Source organism: Macaca thibetana, chromosome 8 (assembly GCF_024542745.1).
Source record: "Macaca thibetana thibetana isolate TM-01 chromosome 8, ASM2454274v1, whole genome shotgun sequence".
NCBI lineage: Eukaryota > Metazoa > Chordata > Mammalia > Primates > Cercopithecidae > Macaca > Macaca thibetana.
The window spans coordinates 97,750,892-97,770,249 of record NC_065585.1 but is presented as its reverse complement, the minus strand read 5'-3'; positions in this window follow the sequence as shown (position 1 = coordinate 97,770,249).

Here is a 19,358-nt window from a genome sequence, read left to right as displayed (position 1 = left end):
AGAAAGAAAGAAAGAAAGAAAGAAAAAAGAAAGAAAGAAAGAAAGAAAGAAAGAAAAGAAAGAAAGAAAGAAAAGAAAGAAAGAAAGAAAGAAAAAAAAAAGAAAGAAAGAAAGAAAGAAAGAAAGAAAGAAAGAAAGAAAAAAAAGTCACCAGGATATATTTGTAAGTGATCAAAGCAAGGGGTACAGGATGTTGTATATATTGTGTAAAAAAAGAATAAATTGGAATATACCCAAACACTAGACATATACCTGGATATCAACTAGGAACTAATGAAAATCATGGGTCACAACAGGTTAGATGATTTTGGAGTAGAAGCAAGACTTGTATATTTTAAAATGATAGTTTTGATCTTTTATTTTAAATATACAAAAATTAAAGACAACAAAAACAACTTCTAGAATTGAAAACATTAACAAGAAAAATAGAATATTTTTAGAGACTAAATTAGCATGACCAAATTAGACACCCAAGGCAAGAAGCCAGCTAGGGAATTGATAGGGGGTGTGTGGGGCTATAATCTCATCTCTAATTTAGAACTTATCCCCACCATCATGGTGTTGAAAACTGTAATAGACATTCTGTCTTCACATAATATTTCACTCGATACTCTTCCCTGGAACTAAGCTGGCAGGCTATTCCATACATTTTTCTAGTATGTCCTTTAAAAAAGTTGGTGCAGTTTAGTTTTTATTGTGAGATGGCTGGAAAAACAGTTCACTGTGTCCCACAGATCTGCCCTGTCCCACAGGGCAGAAAGGATGGATCTTCAGTGGTTAAAAAAAGGGGGGGCAAGAATAGGAAAATATGGAAATGGCATTTAGAATAGAGGAAGTATAGAATAGGATAGAAAGATAGATAGATAGATAGATAGATAGATAGATAGATAGATAGATAGATAGAGGTAGAGATATAGATAGAATCATTTCAGCAAGCTGGAGAGAAAAGCAGAATGAGAATACTAAGAACCTGGCATGCCAGGCCAGAGACTTTTGAATTTGATCTGAGAGAGGTGTAGTTCTCAGGGCTTGGAAGAGGCATGATGGGAGCGTCCATCGACCAGGCATCTGCTGGGTCGTCCACCAGTGCAAGATGGTCACCTGCTTGGGGCATGATTGAGAGTTGCTGAACTGCCTACAAACCCTGGATGTCAAAATGAGATTATGATGTTTATTTACACACTTGATTTGTGCCGTAACCAGTTTCTATTTATCTTCTTTTCATTGACCCCTTTGACAAGCTCTATGAATAAAGCAATCAGAACATTAATTGTCAGTTGGCCTCATCACAGCTTATTTTTAGTAGAGATGGGGTTTCACCATGTTGGCCAGACTGGTCTTGAACTTCTGATCTCAGGTAATCTGCCACCTCAGCGTCCCAAAGTGCTGGGATTACAGGCGTGAGCCACAACGCCCGGCTTTCTCCAAACTATTATAAAAATTTTTTAAATCTCTCTTTTTCTATTTTCTAACACCTTCCAGAATTAGAGAATTAGAAGATGTTATTGACTTAATGAAGCACCGGAATAGTTTTTCCAATACATCCAGTTGAAAATGTATATTAATATAAAAATCTTATGCTATTGATATCTCCATTAATTAGATTTAGAAAAACATGTACATTTTAAAATTACATGAAAGATTATTTAAATTGATATAATTTCCCCAAAGTGGGGGAAACCTTTGATATCTACCTAATTATCTGCTACCAAGAGAAATTATAAAATTAAAACAAAACATTTTATCATCTAAATATTTGAAAGGAATGTTCTCATTTTATGTGATGCAACATTTTATCTTTCTTTCAATGAACTACAGAGTTGCTGGGTTTGCAAGCTATGAAAATTCGGAGGTTTAAAGAAGTATCATTTCCACTAATTCCCTCCCCATATAGATGGAAAACAGACACTGATGTCTAAGATTCTATACTTAGAAGTGTATTCATGGCCAAGTGCGGTGGCCCACGCCTGTAATCCCAGCACTTTGGGAGGCTGAGGCTGGTGAATCACCTGAGGTCAGGAGTTCGAGACCATACTGACCAACGTGGTGAAACCCCATCTCTACTAAAAACACAAAAACTAGCTGGGCATGGTGATACACGCCTGTAGTCTCAGCTACTCAGGAGGTTGAGGCTGAGGCAGGAGAATCACTTGAACCTGGGAGGCAGAGATTACAGTGAGCCGAGATCGTGCCATTGCACTCCAGCCTGGGTGACAGAGCGAGTCTCCATCTTGGGGAAAAAAAAAGGAAATAAAGGAAAAAAACAAAAAAAGAAGTGTATTCATGTGACCAAATCTTTTTCTATTAAAATGTATACAATAAACATTCATTTAAATGTGCTGAACATTCCATAAGATGATGTATGAACTTAGAAAATCCTAGTAGTCAGTCCTAGATTATGTAAGTCAGCTCAATGCCTGAAGGGAAAGATGGCGTTGGAGGAAGTATGTGGTCACTTAGTGGCCAGGAGGAAGTGCACATCCAAGATGAACAACTGTACAGAAGATGCAGAACTCTCCTATGCCAAGACAAATTGCCAATTACTTATATTCTGCCTGACACAGAGAAAATGTATTTCCAGGATATTTATGAATGAAGAGATTCAGATAATTGTGTTTTAAATATTCATCTGGCAACACATTAAAATCATGAAGATACCTTGCCGCTTATTTAAAAATACTCAGAAACGGAATGACAGTCAAATTATTTTCTCTCTATTCTGAAGGACAAAACAAGAATGTCAGTGAATGGACATGACTTCTCTAAGCCCTTTCTGGTTGCAGTGGCTGCACTTCAGCCTTTTCAAATTTGTTTTGTTATTGTGGCAACACAAATCAAACTACCCTTTCACAGCAGCTGCTCTTACTAGCTGGCATCACTCACTAGCCATTTTGCAACAAAACATCACATAATCAGGAAAAGCTAAATCCAACTGGATGATCAATACACATGATACTGAAAAAAACAAATCAATGTTCACTTTATCAGATTTCTACTTTGTACTTACAAATGAATTTTTCAATCCCAGCAGTATAAGAGGCCATCTAATTTAATTAATAGAAACTAATGTAGCCTCTAATGAAAAAAATCAGAAAACAAGAGACTTGTTAATTATTAGTTTACTTTCAATAGAAACATAAGAAAAATAAGTAAATTTTTAAGTAGGAAGTTGTGTGAGTATTTAAGTAATAATTCAATGTTACAGTTTTATAACCATATTATACACCCTACCTTCTTTAATACACATTGAAGATTGCTCACTGACTTTCTATAGGAGCAGCAGACAGACAACAAAAAATAAAATTAAATATGGATAGCACTGCTGTTATATCCCATAGAAATACATAAAATAGTCTCAGTTTTAGAAGTTCTATGGATTTCTATGTCTTGTTGTTTGCTTTTTTCTTTTCTTCCATGATAATATAAATAACCACTTCTAATGGGGTGGGATGGGATGGGGTGGTCGTTAAAATAACTTTAGATTTTAATATAAAGTTTAATTTATATATTTGTTAAACCAAAAATCTCTACTTGAAGTTTTGGTGACATCAGGAAAACAGTGGGAAACAGCTTATGTATTTCTTGATATAAAATAAATAAATAATAACATAAATTACTGAAATTTTATATTTTCAAGATTTAGTTACTTGTGATGTATTACATAGTAACAGAAAATACTATTTAGTCATAATATAATTTTTTATTTTGCTCACCAAACAATTGTAGATATGAGCTCAATCAAATAATAGTATCTGCCACAAAGGACTAACTGAAAAATTTGGCAATTATGAATATTCTTATGTAGATATTTGTAAACATGCTTTTATTTGTCTTAGGGAAATACCTAAAATTGGAATTGTGGGGTCTTAAGGTAAGTATAATTTTAGCTGTTTAATATAACTTATTTTGCAAAGTAGTTCTATTATTTTTCACTTCAACCAACAATATATGAGTGTTTCGATTGCTCTACAGTCTTGCCCATGTTCAGCGTTATTGGTTTTTTCCATTTCTTCTATATCTGCTGGAGGCTTTAATTTACATTTCCATGAATACAAGTGATATTGAGCACATTTTATGTAGATACTGTCCATTTATACTCTTTCTTTGAAATGACTGCTAAAATCTTTCATATGAGGTAATTTGTGCTTGTATTATTAGTTATAGAAATTCTTAATAAATATTGGATTTATAAAGATGTCAGCCTTTTGTTATGGATTGCTTTGTAAATATTTACTCCAAGTCTTTTACTTTAGATTTTGTTCAATAGGGTAGATTTTTAATTAACAGAAGTTGTTTATTTTAATGGACTCTATCAAATGTCCTGGTTATTTCTTTCTATACCATAAAAAGTCTTTGCCACAGGAACAAAAGCTTATTTCTCTTTTCTCTTCTGAAAGCTGTATTGTTTTAGTTTCTACATTTATTTGTATCAATGAACATTCTTTTGAGATACAGTGTCACTCTGTTGCCCAGGCTGGAGTGCAGTGGCTCAATCACAGTTCACTGCAACCTCTACTTCCCAGGCTCAAGCGATCCTCCCACATCGGCATCCCAAGCAGTTGTGACTACAGGTAAGTGCCACCATGCCCAGCTAAATTTTGTATTTTTTGTAGAGATGAGGTTTCGCTATGTTGCCCAGGCTGGTCTTGAACTCCTGGGCTCAAATGGGGATCCCAAAGTGTTAGGATTACAGATGTGAGCCACCACTCCCGGCTTATTTCAAACTAATTTTTGAGCATAGTGTAAAATGGGGTTAAGTTTTACTTTTATTTTTTTCTATATGGATATGTATTTATTTTAGCACTCTTTGTTGGAGAACATTTTTATTTCCCAGTTACCTTTGACATGATTAAATTCCAAGGACCCTCAGATCTTTAGGAATGGAATAAATGGCTGATAGCATTGCTCTCAAAAGTGTCTTGAACTTCATGGAGCTTATGTTGATAAAGTTTATATTTTTTTATTTCATCATTTTTTAATTTAATTTTTCCATGAACTTTTTGAAGTCCCCTCATATCTTGATTGTATGATGCTCTAAAAACAAAGACAAGATTGATATTTTATCGTTCTTTTTCTTCATAGCATCTGACTCAGGACTTCACAGTTTTAACAAGTGTTCATTGAATGGTGTTCCTTGGGCTTATTACTAGCAGCTTTAGTTTGCAAATTATGATAAGAGCTAAATGTTTCCTTCTAAGTAAAATGAAGGTGGGATGGGAATGGCAGGTTTTACCGGTTAAGGGCGCATGAAGCAAATGGAAACAAAGGGATAAACATGAACTGTGAGTTGATTAACTTACTCATTCCATTATGTTATATTCTTATATTTATTAAATTAATATGCAACACAGTATTTTACCTATGAAATTAGCTAGTTTTACTCTCATCACTTCATCCTCTAGGTATGGTTTGGGGGTCCTTGCCAAAATTCATGTCAAAACCTTAATTCCCAGTGCAGCAATGCTGCAAAGTGGAAAGTTCAAAAGGTGGGACCTAAGGGAGATGTGTGGTGTTGGGTCATGGGGATTCCACCTTCATGGGTGGCTTAGTGCCATGGTAATTATAGTGAGTGAGTTCTCACTCTTAAAGACTAGATGAGTTCCTGTGGGAATGAATCCATTTCTAAGAGAGCAGGTTGTTATTGAGCAAGGTTGCCTCTGGTGTCTTGCTCCTTTTGCATACCTGTTTCTGTGTTCACTTGCACTTCTCCACCATGTTGCAACACAGCATGAAGCCCTTACCAGAAGCTGACCAAATGCCAGCACCATGCTCCTCGGACCTCCCCACCTCCAGAATCGTAAGCCAAATAAACCTCTTTTATTTATACTTACCCAGTCCCAGGTATTCTGTTAACAGCAACACAAAATGGAACAAGACAAACTTTATTACAGGAAATGACGTTTAAAGTTAATCCATACCTTTTAAAATATTTATCATGATGATATATTTGTAGCCACCCTTGAATGCATAAACTTTCTAGGAAAACCATTCAGTCATTCATTTGTTTATTGCTTCATCATCAATTTAACATTGTAATGTCTCTGGAGATATAAAGAAGAACAAGACATGTTTCATACAAGCAAGGGACTGAGAGCAAACCAGAAAGGGAAGATAAATAAAGATCTAATTATAAAACAATGCAAACATACCCTAATGAAGACATTGAAAAGGACTGGCAGAAGGTAAAGGAAGAAAATCATAGAAATTATATCATGGGGAAAAAAAAGAATATTCTGAAGGTTAAGAGTACTGAACAGTAAAAAATAATCCTGAGAAATCAAGCACTGAATGATATAAAATATGTTAAGAGGGTTTAGCATATGAAGGTTATTTGTCATTTGCAAGGTCACTTGTGGAAGATGATTGGACTAAAAGCCCAGTTGCAATGTGGTGAGGACTTTTTAGTTGGAGGTGACACCAGGTAGCCAGGACATGCAGATAATCTGATTAAATAAGCTTATTCTTGAAAGTGAGGGGAGAGCCAGAGTAATAACTAGATGCACGGAGCTCATACTTTTTTTGGCTTCTTTGTTGATTTTTAAAATTTAAACAATGATAGGAAGGAGCCTGTGGAGAGTGTGTGAAAATACAGTAGATGTGATCAATATTATATAAATGGAATAAGTTGAGAAGGCAGGAAGAGGCAGAGACAGGAACCAGAGTCAAGAAAGAGGGATTAATCATGCAAAAAGAAACACTTCCGTTTTTTTTTGAGATGGAGTCTCACTCTGTCTCCCAGGCTGGAGCGCAGTGGTGCAAACTCAGCTCACTGCAATCTCCACCTCCTGGGTTCAAGTGATTCATCTGCTTCAGCCTCCCAAGTGCCTGGGACTACAGGTGCAACACCACACCCTGCTAAGTTTTTTGTAGTTTTAGTAGAGATGGGGTCTCATCATATGAGCCAAGCTGGTCTCAAACTCCTGGCCTCAAGTGATCCACCTACCTCCACTTCCCACAGTGCTGGAACTGCAGGCATGAGAGGAAACACTTCAGATGAACAATGATGGAAGGTGAAAGGGAAGCTGCACATCCAGGCAAGACTTTATATTTCATGACAGGACATCAGATGGGGTTCCATTCTAATGCTATTTTTTTCTAAGAAGTAGGAGGTAAGGAATCACAAAATTACTTGATTTGACAAACTATCATATTATCTTCCATTTCAACATTCTCTTCTAAAAGACAGGAATATGAATGGTTGATCTGTCTCCTCCAGAGATATTAAATGTATGTGTGCATTTTTATTAATGTAGTACCTAACATGGAGGTTACATAATATCAGAGAAGATATCAGCCTGAGTATTTCCAAGTTTGAAATAACATGTCATTTCTTAGATATGTATCCAATGATTGACAATAAATTCTCTCACCTCCACCACCACCACTGTCAGCACCCCAAGCCTATCGCCACCACCACTAAACATCTTTTTAGCAGTAGTGTGTATTAGCCACTGTTTCAAGCATTTTATGTATACAGTATAATGTCTTTCAACCATCCTACCTATCCTTAAAGGTAGGTCATGTTAACATTTCTATTATAAAGTTGAGGAAACCAAAACAGAGACTTCAAATAATTTACCAAATGTCACACAGTAAGTGAGAGCCAGATCCGGGACTCTACCCAGACAATCCAACAGCGGAACCCTGATGTTAACTGCTTATGCTGTACTAATTGGCAGCTGTGTCAAATTCACTCCACATTTATACAGGTTACCTGAAACTCAAGTGGCTAAATGTCATAGAAAGAGGCATTTGGAGAAGAGCAGACCCACTGTGTCCTATCCTGATGGATGTACAGAAAGTAAGAGAGCCAGGATGAAAATTTGGTTATCAAATTTCAATGTTTTTAAACACCTAGTGCTACATAAGTAAGTGATTGTTGATGTTTATCCCATATATTGTAAACTAAAAAATAAACATTTTCTTTTAAAATCATCACATTTAAGCTTTCAGGAATACCTTGATATTATACTTATTTTATAATTTAGTAATATTTCTCTGATGTTATTAACTGTTTGCACATACATACGTTGACCAGATCCCATTTCAATCTTTATCTTTCAAGGTCAATTCATAATTTTGTGTACTACAGTAGGGAAAACTGCTTTATTAATTATAGAAGTTTCAACTGACATTTCATTTAAGCATTTCATATGGGGAACTTACAAAGCTATTAATAGTACTACTTGCGTGTCATACAGAACAAGTAATTTTTATCTTTTCAAAGTTAGTTCTACTCTGGTTTTGAGTAACAACAAAGACATACCCAACTTGACAAATCTGGAAGAATGTGAACTTCTGGATCTGGTACACTTAGATCATAGAATATTTGTTATCATAAAGTTTGACTTGTTGTCGGAATGAGAAACAAAGTCTAATTTTGGCTCCATGAAGACATGCCGCCTTTTGGATCTGTGTACTCAGCTAGCAAACAAAAACCTGAGCCACGCATTCCTCTAGCTGAAGGGTGTATCAGTCAGGGTTCTCTAGAGGGACAGAACTAATAGGATGTATATATTCTATATAGATCCTATATAGATCACATATATATCCTATATAGATCACATATATGTATCATATGATATATTATATATATAGGATATATGATCTATATAGGATATTATATATAGGATATATATTATCCTATTACATATAGGATATTTATATATTATATATATATATCCTATATATCTCCTATTATATGTGTGTGTGTGTGTGATATATATAAAGGGGAGTTTATTAAGTATTAACTCGCATGATGACAAGCTCCTGCAATAAGTTGTCTGCAAGCTGAGGAGCAAAGAGAGCCAGTCTGAGCCCCAAACCTAAAGAACTTGGAGTTTGGTGTTCAAGGGCAAGAAGGGTCCAGCACAGGAGAAAGATGTAGGCTGGGAGGCTAGGCCAATCTAGTCTTTTTTATGTTTTTCTGCCTGCTTTATATTCTAGCCACACTAGCTGCTGATTAGATGGTGCTCACCCGGATTAAGGGTGAGTCTGCCTTTCCCAGCCCACTGACTAAAATGTTAATCATTTTTGCCACACCCTCACAGACACACCCAGGATCAATACTTCACATCCTTCAATCCAATCAAGTTGACACTCTGTATTAACCACCACAAGGGGCCTCTGCACCATCTCTTCAGATCTCAGGATCTGAGCCCCTGTAGCACAATGGAGTCAATACATCTTTCAGCCCTGATAACCTTGAAAAACTATCCATACATTTTCTACACACCATACTAATCAGAGCTGAGGGGAAAATGATGTTTCTACTTTGGCATTAGTCTGATAATTTCAAGTGGAAAAAAATGCTTTTTGAATTTTTTGCGTAGTCATTGAAAATGATGTTTTAATTTAACTAATAACCCTAAAGGCTCATTCCAGAGTTACTCTTATATAGCTTTAATTTTTCCTCCCTTCAATGAAATGATCTTGTGCTACTGTGCTAAACATCAATTGGCTGATCTGATATTTACGTCAAAGGGCTTGTTAAATAAATTTCAGTGAAAGAAATATAAACAAGGTGAAAGTGCATTTTTGCTCAAGTGCCTCCTTCTGAAAGTCAAGAGAAAAGAATATACCAATCTTGATAGTAATTATGTCCTTTGTCTCTTTATATAATATTTAATTTATTCTTACAGAAATGCCCTTGGTGAATACAAGCTCTCTCCAGTTTGTGGTCTGTATTTTAGGAAGTAATTCAGAGTTCAAAGCTTCCAACTTTGATAGATTGGTCATCACTGCAACGGTAAACATCTTTTTCTGATATTTGCTTACAAATAGAGATTTCATGGGCCAAGAAATGAAAAGCAGAAGTTTAGCACAGGTGCTTTCCCTAGTTTATGCACAACTAGTATTCCACTCCTAGTAATGTTTACTTGCCTTATGCATTATAATTTATAAAAGGCTGTCACATTCATTTCTCCTTGCTATAGAATTTGCTGTGGTTTCTGAATCATTCCAAAAGGCTCTACTTGAGAATATGTGCACTATTACTCCTGCTAAAACTCCACATCTTAGGACATTTGTCATTGCTTCCAGCTAAAATAATAGGAAGAGGAGATATGCTCACGTATAAAAATTGAGGAAATATGTTTCGCTTAACAAAGACCTCATCAGGAGCCTAGTGAAAATTCATGATACTTTTTAGTGAAAAGCTGTGTTCTAGATGGAGCTACTTTCACCTATTGAACACAGAAGTATTTTTTACCCCTTGTTGTTTTCAAAGAAAGCAGCACCACCATTTCTTGCAGTCATACAGGGAAAGCATAGCAGAGTTCTGCTCTCCTGCAATGAATCTGCCATGTAAAAACTGGGTAGGTTCAACATGTCAATCAACTTATGCCATTTCTTTGTTAAGGACACTTTAATGACTTTCCTTTGCCCATAGAGCAAACTCCAGATTTTTCCACATGGCCGATAGGCCTATAAATGACTCCACACCTGCCTGCTTGCTCTGTATCATTTTTGCCACCGCTGACATTGCCCACTTTGAGCCAGTCAGACTATTGTCACTGTTGCTGTTGCTCTAGGTCATCTCAGGGTTTTCACTTGCTTTTTCTATGACTGAGGGTGTCCTCTCACATGCTTAGACAGCTGGGTCAGTTCCATTGCTTACCTTTCAGTTCAGATGCTAGTTCCTTCACCAGTCCTCACTCCTCAGCACCACTCCCTGTGTCTAACACTGTATCTAACCATTTTGTCTATTTATGTTTTATTTTCTTGCTTCACTAGAATGTAAACTGCACAAAGGAGAAACTGTGTCTGTCCTACGCATTGCTGTGTCTTCTAAGTCCAAAACAGGGTCTGCCCCTGGAGTATATATGTACTCAGAGTGTGTTGATGAAAAAAAAATGCAAAAAAAAAAAAAAAAGCATTCTTTCTAAATGCTTTTCTTGAGGAGGAAAAGAGGAAACTGTTGAAATGATTCAAGATAACTGAAAAAAATTGAACTGTAAAGATTTATCTATCTTTTAAAACCCTTTCAGAGTTCTTTTGAGACATTATTGACATCTCTGAGTCTTTTATTTTATTTTCCTTTTTATTTTTTTGAGATGGAGTCTCACTCTGTTGCCCAGGCTGGAGTGCAATGGAGTGATCTCAGCGAACTACAACCTCCACCTCCCAGGTTCAACTGATTCTCCCTGCCTCAGCCTCCCAAGTAGCTGGAATTACAGGCACCCACCACCACGCCCAGCTAATTTTTTGCATTTTCAGTAGAGACGGGGTTTTGCCATGTTGGCCAGGCTGGTCTCAAACTCCAGACCTCAGGCGATCCACCCACCTCCGCCTCCCAAAGTGCTGGGTTTACACAGTGAGCCACCACATCCGGCCATCTCTTAGTCTTTTGAAATATATTTTATGAATTGCCTTTCATGATGCATTTCTGCTGGAAAACTGATCTGCACCATGTTTGCAAGTGTTGACTGATAACCACCTGCAGTGAATGGCTGCACTGGTATTCATCCAAGGAGCAGACAGCAATGGGAACCAATTTGACCCTCAGGATTCTGTTCATGGAGAAAAAAGGTAAGTGAAAGGGCTGTTCTTGAGCTCTCTGTGCCAAGACAGACCACCAGAGGGGAAGTAGTTCCCAGGGCACTCAGTGCAGAACGTTCTCTTGCAGAGGCTCAACGTGCTGCCAGATTCTGCTGGCCAGTTGGATTTTTTCATCTTTATTTTCCATGGATATTGCCCTCTCTTGGTCTGCACCCATTGACTACCGTCTCTGCTCTTTTCAGACCATTGGTCTACACCAGTACTTACATTTACATGCAAAATCACAATTGCTTAATTTACATAGAATTTAAAAACTTGTGGGCCTTATTTTTACTCAGAAAATGATGATTGCAATACCTGGTATAATGAATGGTCCTCATAAAGCATTAGAAAATAAATCAATGGGCCAGGTGCCGTGGCTCACACCTGTAATCCCAGCACTTTGGGTGGCCGAGGCAGGCGGATCACGAGGTCAGGAGATCGAGACAATCCCGGCTAACACGGTGAAACCCTGTCTCTACTAAAAATACAAAAAAGTAGCCAGGCATGGTGGCATGCGCCTGTAGTCCCAGCTACTCAGGAGGTTGAGGCAGGAGAATCACTTGAACCCAGGAGGCGGAGGTTGCAGTGAGCCAAGATTGCAGCACTGCACTCCAGCCTGGGTGACAGAGCAAGAGTCCATCTCAAAAATAGAATAAAATAAAATAAAATAAATCAATGATGGCCCATTTCAGTTTCATTCCTGATCAGAAAGTCTAGTTAGAGAGAATAGCTGAAGTTAGACAAAGGATTAAGGCTAGATCTAATCCTGCAGCCTATATTTTCTACCAGCCAAAGGCAGTTCATCGCACTTACAGTTTGGTCTTGGTCTCTGTGGGGCTTTACTCTGTTTATTCTCTTGCCTCAATATTGGTTTGCATCTTCTCTTCTCTTTGCCACCTGAATGCGCGCCCTACTCGGAATTTGGTGGTCACCCTGTTCTTCCTTTTCTTTGTTCTTCATCTCAGGATCTTGTTGATTTGCACAGCTTCAAATCACCTCTGGGACTCACATCTATGTCTTCTGCTCTCAATTCCAATCCTGTCTTTTATATATTTTTCTACATTTTAGCATTCATCATTTATTCTGCAAAATCATCTGCCTGTTCTATTAGGTATTTTTGTTTGTTTTTTTGGTTGGTTGGTTGGTTGGTTGGTTGGTTGTTTTTGAGACAGAGTCTCACTCTGTCACCCAGGCTGGAATGCAGTGGTGTGATCTCGGCTCACTGTAACCTCCACCTCCCAGATTCAAGCAATTCTCCAGTCTCAGCCTCCCAAGTAGGTGGGAATACAGGCGTGCACCACCGCATCAGGCTAATTTGTGTGTATGTGTGTGTGTGCGTGCGTGTGTGTGTATTTTTAGTAGAAATGGGGTTTCATTATGTTGGCCAGGTTGGTTTCAAACTCCTGACCTCAGGCGATCCACCTGCCTCAGCCTCCCAAAGTGCTGGGATTACAGGTGTGAGCCACCATGCCTGGCCTCTATTAGTTTTTATTATAACTTCACATACAATCAACTCATTTTTCTATGACATCAGATCTCTAAATTTCAGGGCTTATGTGTATGAAGAGACTGTCTAACAGTTCCACCTACCACACCACAGCCCTGACAATGCCTAGTTTGCAAACTTATTAATACACACATTGTTTACATCACTTAGCTGAAAAATTAGCAATGGGTTCATAACTGTCAGGACCAAATGAAAATACAATATTTCTACAAGTGAGTAAGTTTACACAAATGGTTTTACAATAAAATACTCTTTTCACTTTTAATAATTATTAACATAATTAATAAGAAATAGGTTATTTATTTCTTAAAAATAAGAAATTTTTAAGCATGATGTCAAACATTTTCAAGTTTTAGCAAACATATATTATTCCCTTTAGCAAACAAATGGATGCCAGACACACACCTTCAGCCACCTAAACAAATACTTCATTGTTTCAAAAATTAATTTACTGTTGTTCTATACTGTGCTGTCCTCAGCAACTTTCTTTCTTCAATCTCTTCTCCCTCCTTTTGTTTTCCTGTTTCCTTTCTTTCTTTCCCTTTCTTCTTTCCTTTATTAATAAATCTAAGAAGTTTGCTCAGATCTCTCTGTTTACATAACAAGCCATTTTAAATGATCAATTTCTTTAAGTGGTATTTTGACGAAGTTATCTAAACATGGCTGATTTGGGAAGTCAGGCCTTAAACATTCTAGTTTCCAAGTAATTTTTTTTAAAACTCTTTTTTTTTTTTTTTTTTGCTAAAATGTATTATTTAAGAAAATGAATTCTTAAGCTCTTAAGAACACAATATAAACCTATTTTGCTACTTTCTCATTTGATCTATGAATATCAATTAGGTCAAACTATAAGCAACATTTAATAAATAATTTTTATTAAAAAACATAAATTCATGAATCTGTCATAAAAATCCTTGAATAACTGTAAAATATCACCATTTAAACAGTGCTGTATCTATGTTATTTCAACTTTATGTGACATTTCCTAGCTATTAGTTTATAGAGTATCTGTGGTTTGGAATATCTACCTTCTAAAAATTGCTTGAATATCTAAAAATAATACTCATCTTCTTTCTGGAGTAACATTAATCTGGTCAACTCTTGTAATTTAATATTAATTTAATGGATGACAAACCAACTTGGCAAAAGAGTTTCTACCAAGGTGTCAAACTCAGTCTTACTAGTCTGTCATGACACTTGAGGAGATTAAACAGAGAATCCGTCTTCTGCTGCCATGTCGTCTGACAGTTTCTAATGATATATCTCACTGTTACTTCTGCATCTGTTTTTATTTGTGTGTCACTTCTATCTTTTTTAGTATCAATTGGTTTCTAGTATTTTTGGATTTCATAGTTCAGCAAAATTTCAAAACAAAAAATTAGGATGTCAACACAAGGTTATCCAATTTGTAATTTGTAAAGCCAGAATACTAAAATTTAAATTCAGTTCCTCTCATCTAATATTACAAAGTCAATATCTACTCTCTCTCCTTACTTTCCTAATTTTACTATTGATGGGAAGACAATTGTTATTCCTAGGGAGAGAGGCTTCCTTTCACATTTGTAATTTTTTGTGTTCTTTCTCACTAGATTATTCTTGTTTATTCTTTTTCTAGCAAACAATGCCTCACATTCACTCTTCCATGAGAATTTTTTTCTGTCTTAACAGTTTGGAGACTCCCTCCCCACAGTGCCTCTCATAGCTGCAGTTAAACAGCTTTCCCAAATAAACAATCTTAACTGAAATTAACTTGTTACTGTTTAAGTGAGAAAATTTTGGTATTTCTGAAACATATAACATAGCCAAAATTAACATAAAATAGGTAACAAAGAAAACTGATAGAATGCAATTTTCCAGGAATATTTATTTTGGGGGGGATTAAAATGTCACCATCTTTATACTCAGAATATGCTGTATATTCAGAGGAATAAGAATGAAAGTTCCAGTCAGTCCAATTTTCTTTAGTCCATATTTAAAAAGACCAGTGTGTCAAGACTTGCGGGGTTGTTATATATGCAGACTAGCAAGTTCAGTTAGCCAAATATTAAGTAACTTCAAACTTTCTCCCATTGTATTGAGATCACCCATGCTAGAGAAACATTGATATTTTAATCTATTCTTCAATACTGAATAAATTAAGGGAAAGCTTAAATGTTTTTTCATAATATTATTTACCAAACTAATAATATAAACTTCCATATTTACTTTGTCTCTACCTTTATAGCCCATGAGTTGCCTTTTAACAAACCATGCTAGAATGATATAATTGAATTACTTACATCTTAGACCTATCAAAAGAGCCTCAGACATTTCATTCAGTTTGATTGATGGGAGAACATCTATCTAAGTATCTTAAAAATATTTATTGTGCACACATCTCCCCCAAACATGTTACTATATGCTGGAAACAAATAGGTAAATAAGGTAGTTACGATGGCTATATTGGTCAAGTTTATATTTTAGAGAGGGAGGTATGTAATACACAAGGAAACAATTGGAAGAAAATAAATATTTGCTGCTTGTACTGAGTTATTTTAATCAAATAGACAGATCGGCCTAATTTCTGTTGGTTGGTCAAAGACAGCCTCTTTGCAGTGAAGATTTGTGAGCTGAGAGGTAATAAAGAGAGGAAGCCAGAGAAGCTGCCTTCAGGGGAGGAGCGGGAGGTGCAGGGCTGTTGATGATAGAGAGGGGCGGGAATGACCCACAAGATGCTAAGTGCAGAGGAGTAGAAAGAGAAGGAGGCTGGGTGCAGTGGAAGGAAGGAGGGCTCGTTGAGCAGAGGCATTTAGGCTAGGAGAGTTTCCACTGAAGGCCTTGGCTCATGTCACTGGGTTTGAGACTCAGAAATAGCTTCCAGAGTATTTGTTATGTTAAGGCAGGAAGACAGGAAGACTGTGCCATAGGCTGAGGGCAGTAGAGTGGTCAGACCCGCAGCCACCTCTGCCTGAAGAGGAGCAGACACTGCTCCTGCCTGGGAGTGAGCAGCGCCTGCAGGGCAGGGTGCTGAGGGCTGCCTGCTCTCCACCACCCCAGGTGCAGCATGGCTTTGTCACCCATGACTCTCATTCTTGGACACTCAACCGCACTGGATACCAACCTCCACCCAAGCATCCCCCAATCTTCACTAAATCTGGCCAATTCCACTTAGAGAAGAAGGGCTCCATCTCTTCTACAGTCTCCTAAGAGGCCCCTGAGTTCACCCAGCATCCTATGAAAATGCCCCAGCCCCACACAGAACACAACATGGTGCTCTGGAGGGTGCAGGACACTCCCAGAGCTCCCTCAGAGCTAAGCTCCCAGTCCTCAGCAGCCGGGTCCTGTCAGTGCTACTTCAGCACCAGCAGCCACCTCCACTGAAACACCTGGAGGCTCCATCTGGCTCTATCTGGTCGGCCCCACCTGGGCCCCAAGAGTAGGGGATGACGTACCCCAGAGGTTGTACCCTGGGGCCCCTCACTGGTCTAGCATAAGACCAGCGAGTGCTGGTGAGCTGCGCTGCCAATCCCTGCTCCTAGGCCTCCTGTGTTCTGGCTGGGAGGTAAGATGGGTACAAAAGAAGCTCAGAGCAAAGCAACTCCCATGCCCCCAACACTGTAGCGGACTGTTATTAAGGTGGGAGGGTCAAACCAGTGTCTCCTGAGTGCTTTAAAGTGATGCTGTAAATGTCCCTCACATAACAAGTTGACCTCCAAGTTGGAAGGCCTTTATAGGCCTCGGTTTCCTCAAATATGAAGAAATAAAGGATTCTTCACTTTTTTGCAAGTTAGAGTCTTCTAAAAGTTATACCATCTCTTCCCAGAAAAAGGAACATAAAAGCAAAATCTGGCCTCCAGGGTAAGGCAGGGGTCCTGGGTGTGTTCACTGACAACAGCAGCAGGTGTCTGTGGAAACTCCCATGTCCCAGGTGCTCTCTGTGGGTGTGGTCCTTCAATTATTGTCACAGTTCCACAAAGGAGGCACGATCACCATCACCCCACACCCCATCTGAGCAAAGGGAAGCCACTTGCTCCCCAGTGGCAGAGCTGGAGATGATACCAGGTAGCTGGCCCAGGAGTCATCTCAAGGGATTGAGAGTCCTGCCTGAGAGGCTCTCAGGCTGTGTGGGCAGCTCCCAAAAGGCCCTGCAGGGGCATTTGAAGAATTCTGCCTTGGCTCTCCCTGGGCAGCAATGTCACCAAAGCCTGCAGATTCTGTGCACCTCTGGGGCCTGCTCCAACTCTGCAGCCTAAACCATTATCCTGGAGCTCCACTCCCCATTCCAACAAGGCACCCAGCATGTGTGGGTGCAGAAGAGCAGAGATCAGATGGAGACACCTTGAAGGCCGCACCACCAACTGGACACGAGGTGCGGAAAGCAGGCTGGCAAGGGCAGGGATGGGACAGCTGCACTGGCGGCTGCCCCGTTTCCAGAATCCAGATCCATTGCTTTGTTGTGTCCATGTGAATCCAGCAGTGGGAGGAGAGGCTTCTGCACTGAGGATGTTTCTACACCTCCACAGGCTGCAGGAAACATGGGCAGAATCACTTTTCCCACAGATCTTGAGCAGCTCAACTGAGGGTCAGTGTCTGGGATGACACCTCATCCCTGTGCCTGCGACTCACCCTTTCAGCTTCAAGGTCCACCACAGAAACATACTACCTTCCCCTCTGGAGGGGCTTAATAGTGTCCCCCCAAAAGATAAGTCCTAACCACAGTGCCTGTGAATGGGACCTTACTTGAAAATGGGGTCTTTGCAGATGTCATTGCATTAGGATTGGGATGAGATTGTCCTGGGTTTAGGATGGGTCCTAAACCCAATGAGTAGTGTCCCTATAAGAAAAGAAGAAGCTGAGACAGACAGGAAGCCACATGATCACAAGGCAGAGACTGGAGTGGTCTATGAGCCATGGGAAGTCAAGGATAGTGGGCAAAGTCCCAGAGGCTGGAGGGGGCCTGAGAGATTCTTCCTCAGGGCCTCCAGAATAAACCCACCCTGCCAATACCTCGATTCCACGCTTCTGGCCTCCAGAGCTGTGAGAGAGTAAATTTCTGTTGCCTAAAGACCCCCAGCCTGTGGTACATTGACACATACATATGGTTATACTTTGCCCTGGTGTGATGGATTACTTGAAAAGAAGTGGGTTTATGTCACCTTCTGGTAGGAAAGCTCTGAGATCTAGAACTGACAATGGGACCTTTTTGTGTTTGTTGTTGGTTTTTGAGATGGAGTCTGTCACCCAGACTGGAGTGGAGCAGTGTGATCATACCTCATTGCAGCTTCAACCCCCTGGCTCAAGCAATTCTCCCACCCTAGCCTCCAAAGTAGCTACATGGGCACCACCATGCCCAGCTAATTTTGAAATATTTTATAGGGACAGGGTCTTGCTATGTTACTCAGGTTGATCTTGAACTCCTAGGCTCAAGTGATCCACCTGCCTTGGCTTCCCAAAGTTCTGGGATTAGAAGCATGAGACACTGTGCCCAGCCTGAAGGGGCCTTTTAATGGAAGGAATTGTCATTACACTGTATCCAAGGAGCTCCAGCCTCAAGAAAACATTGCTCAACAGGAAAGCTAACATGGGAGGGATTTTGCCAAGAACCATCACATGTTAATTTAGCTGCTTACACAAAAGGTATTCTGTTTCTTAACTTTTTATCTCATTGTTCAATGTTTTTATTTCTTTTCTTTTTTTTTTTTTTTTTTTTTGAGATGGAGTCTTGCTCTGTTGCCCAGGCTGGAGTGCAGTGGTGTGATCTTGGCTCACTGCGAACTCTACCTCCCAGGTTCGAGCGATTCTTCTGCCTCAGCCTCCTGAGTATCTGGGATTACAGCCACATCCCACTGCACCTGGCTGATTTTTGTATTTTTAGCAGAGACGGGGTTTCACCATGTTGGCCAGGCTGGTCTCAAATTCCTGACCTCATGATCAGCCCACCTTGGCCTCCAAAGTGTTGGGATTACAGGTGTGAAGCACTGTGCCCAGAATTTTTTCTTTTTTTAAAACATGGTTTCACTCTGTTGCTGAGGCTGAAGTGCAGTGGCATGGTAAGAGCTCACTGCAGCCTTCACCTCCCAGGCTCAAGCAGTCCACTCACCTCAGCCTCAGATGGGACTACAGATGTGCACCACCACCCTGACCACTGAATTTTTTTTTTTTTTTTTTTTTTTTACTTTTTGTACAGATGAGCTTTCACCATGTTGCTAAGGTTATTCTCAAACTCCTGAGCTCAAGCAATCCACATGCCTCGGCCTCCCAAAGTGCTGGGATTACAGGCATGTGCCTCCACACCTGGCCTTTATTTCAATATTCTGTTTCAGTGTTTTAC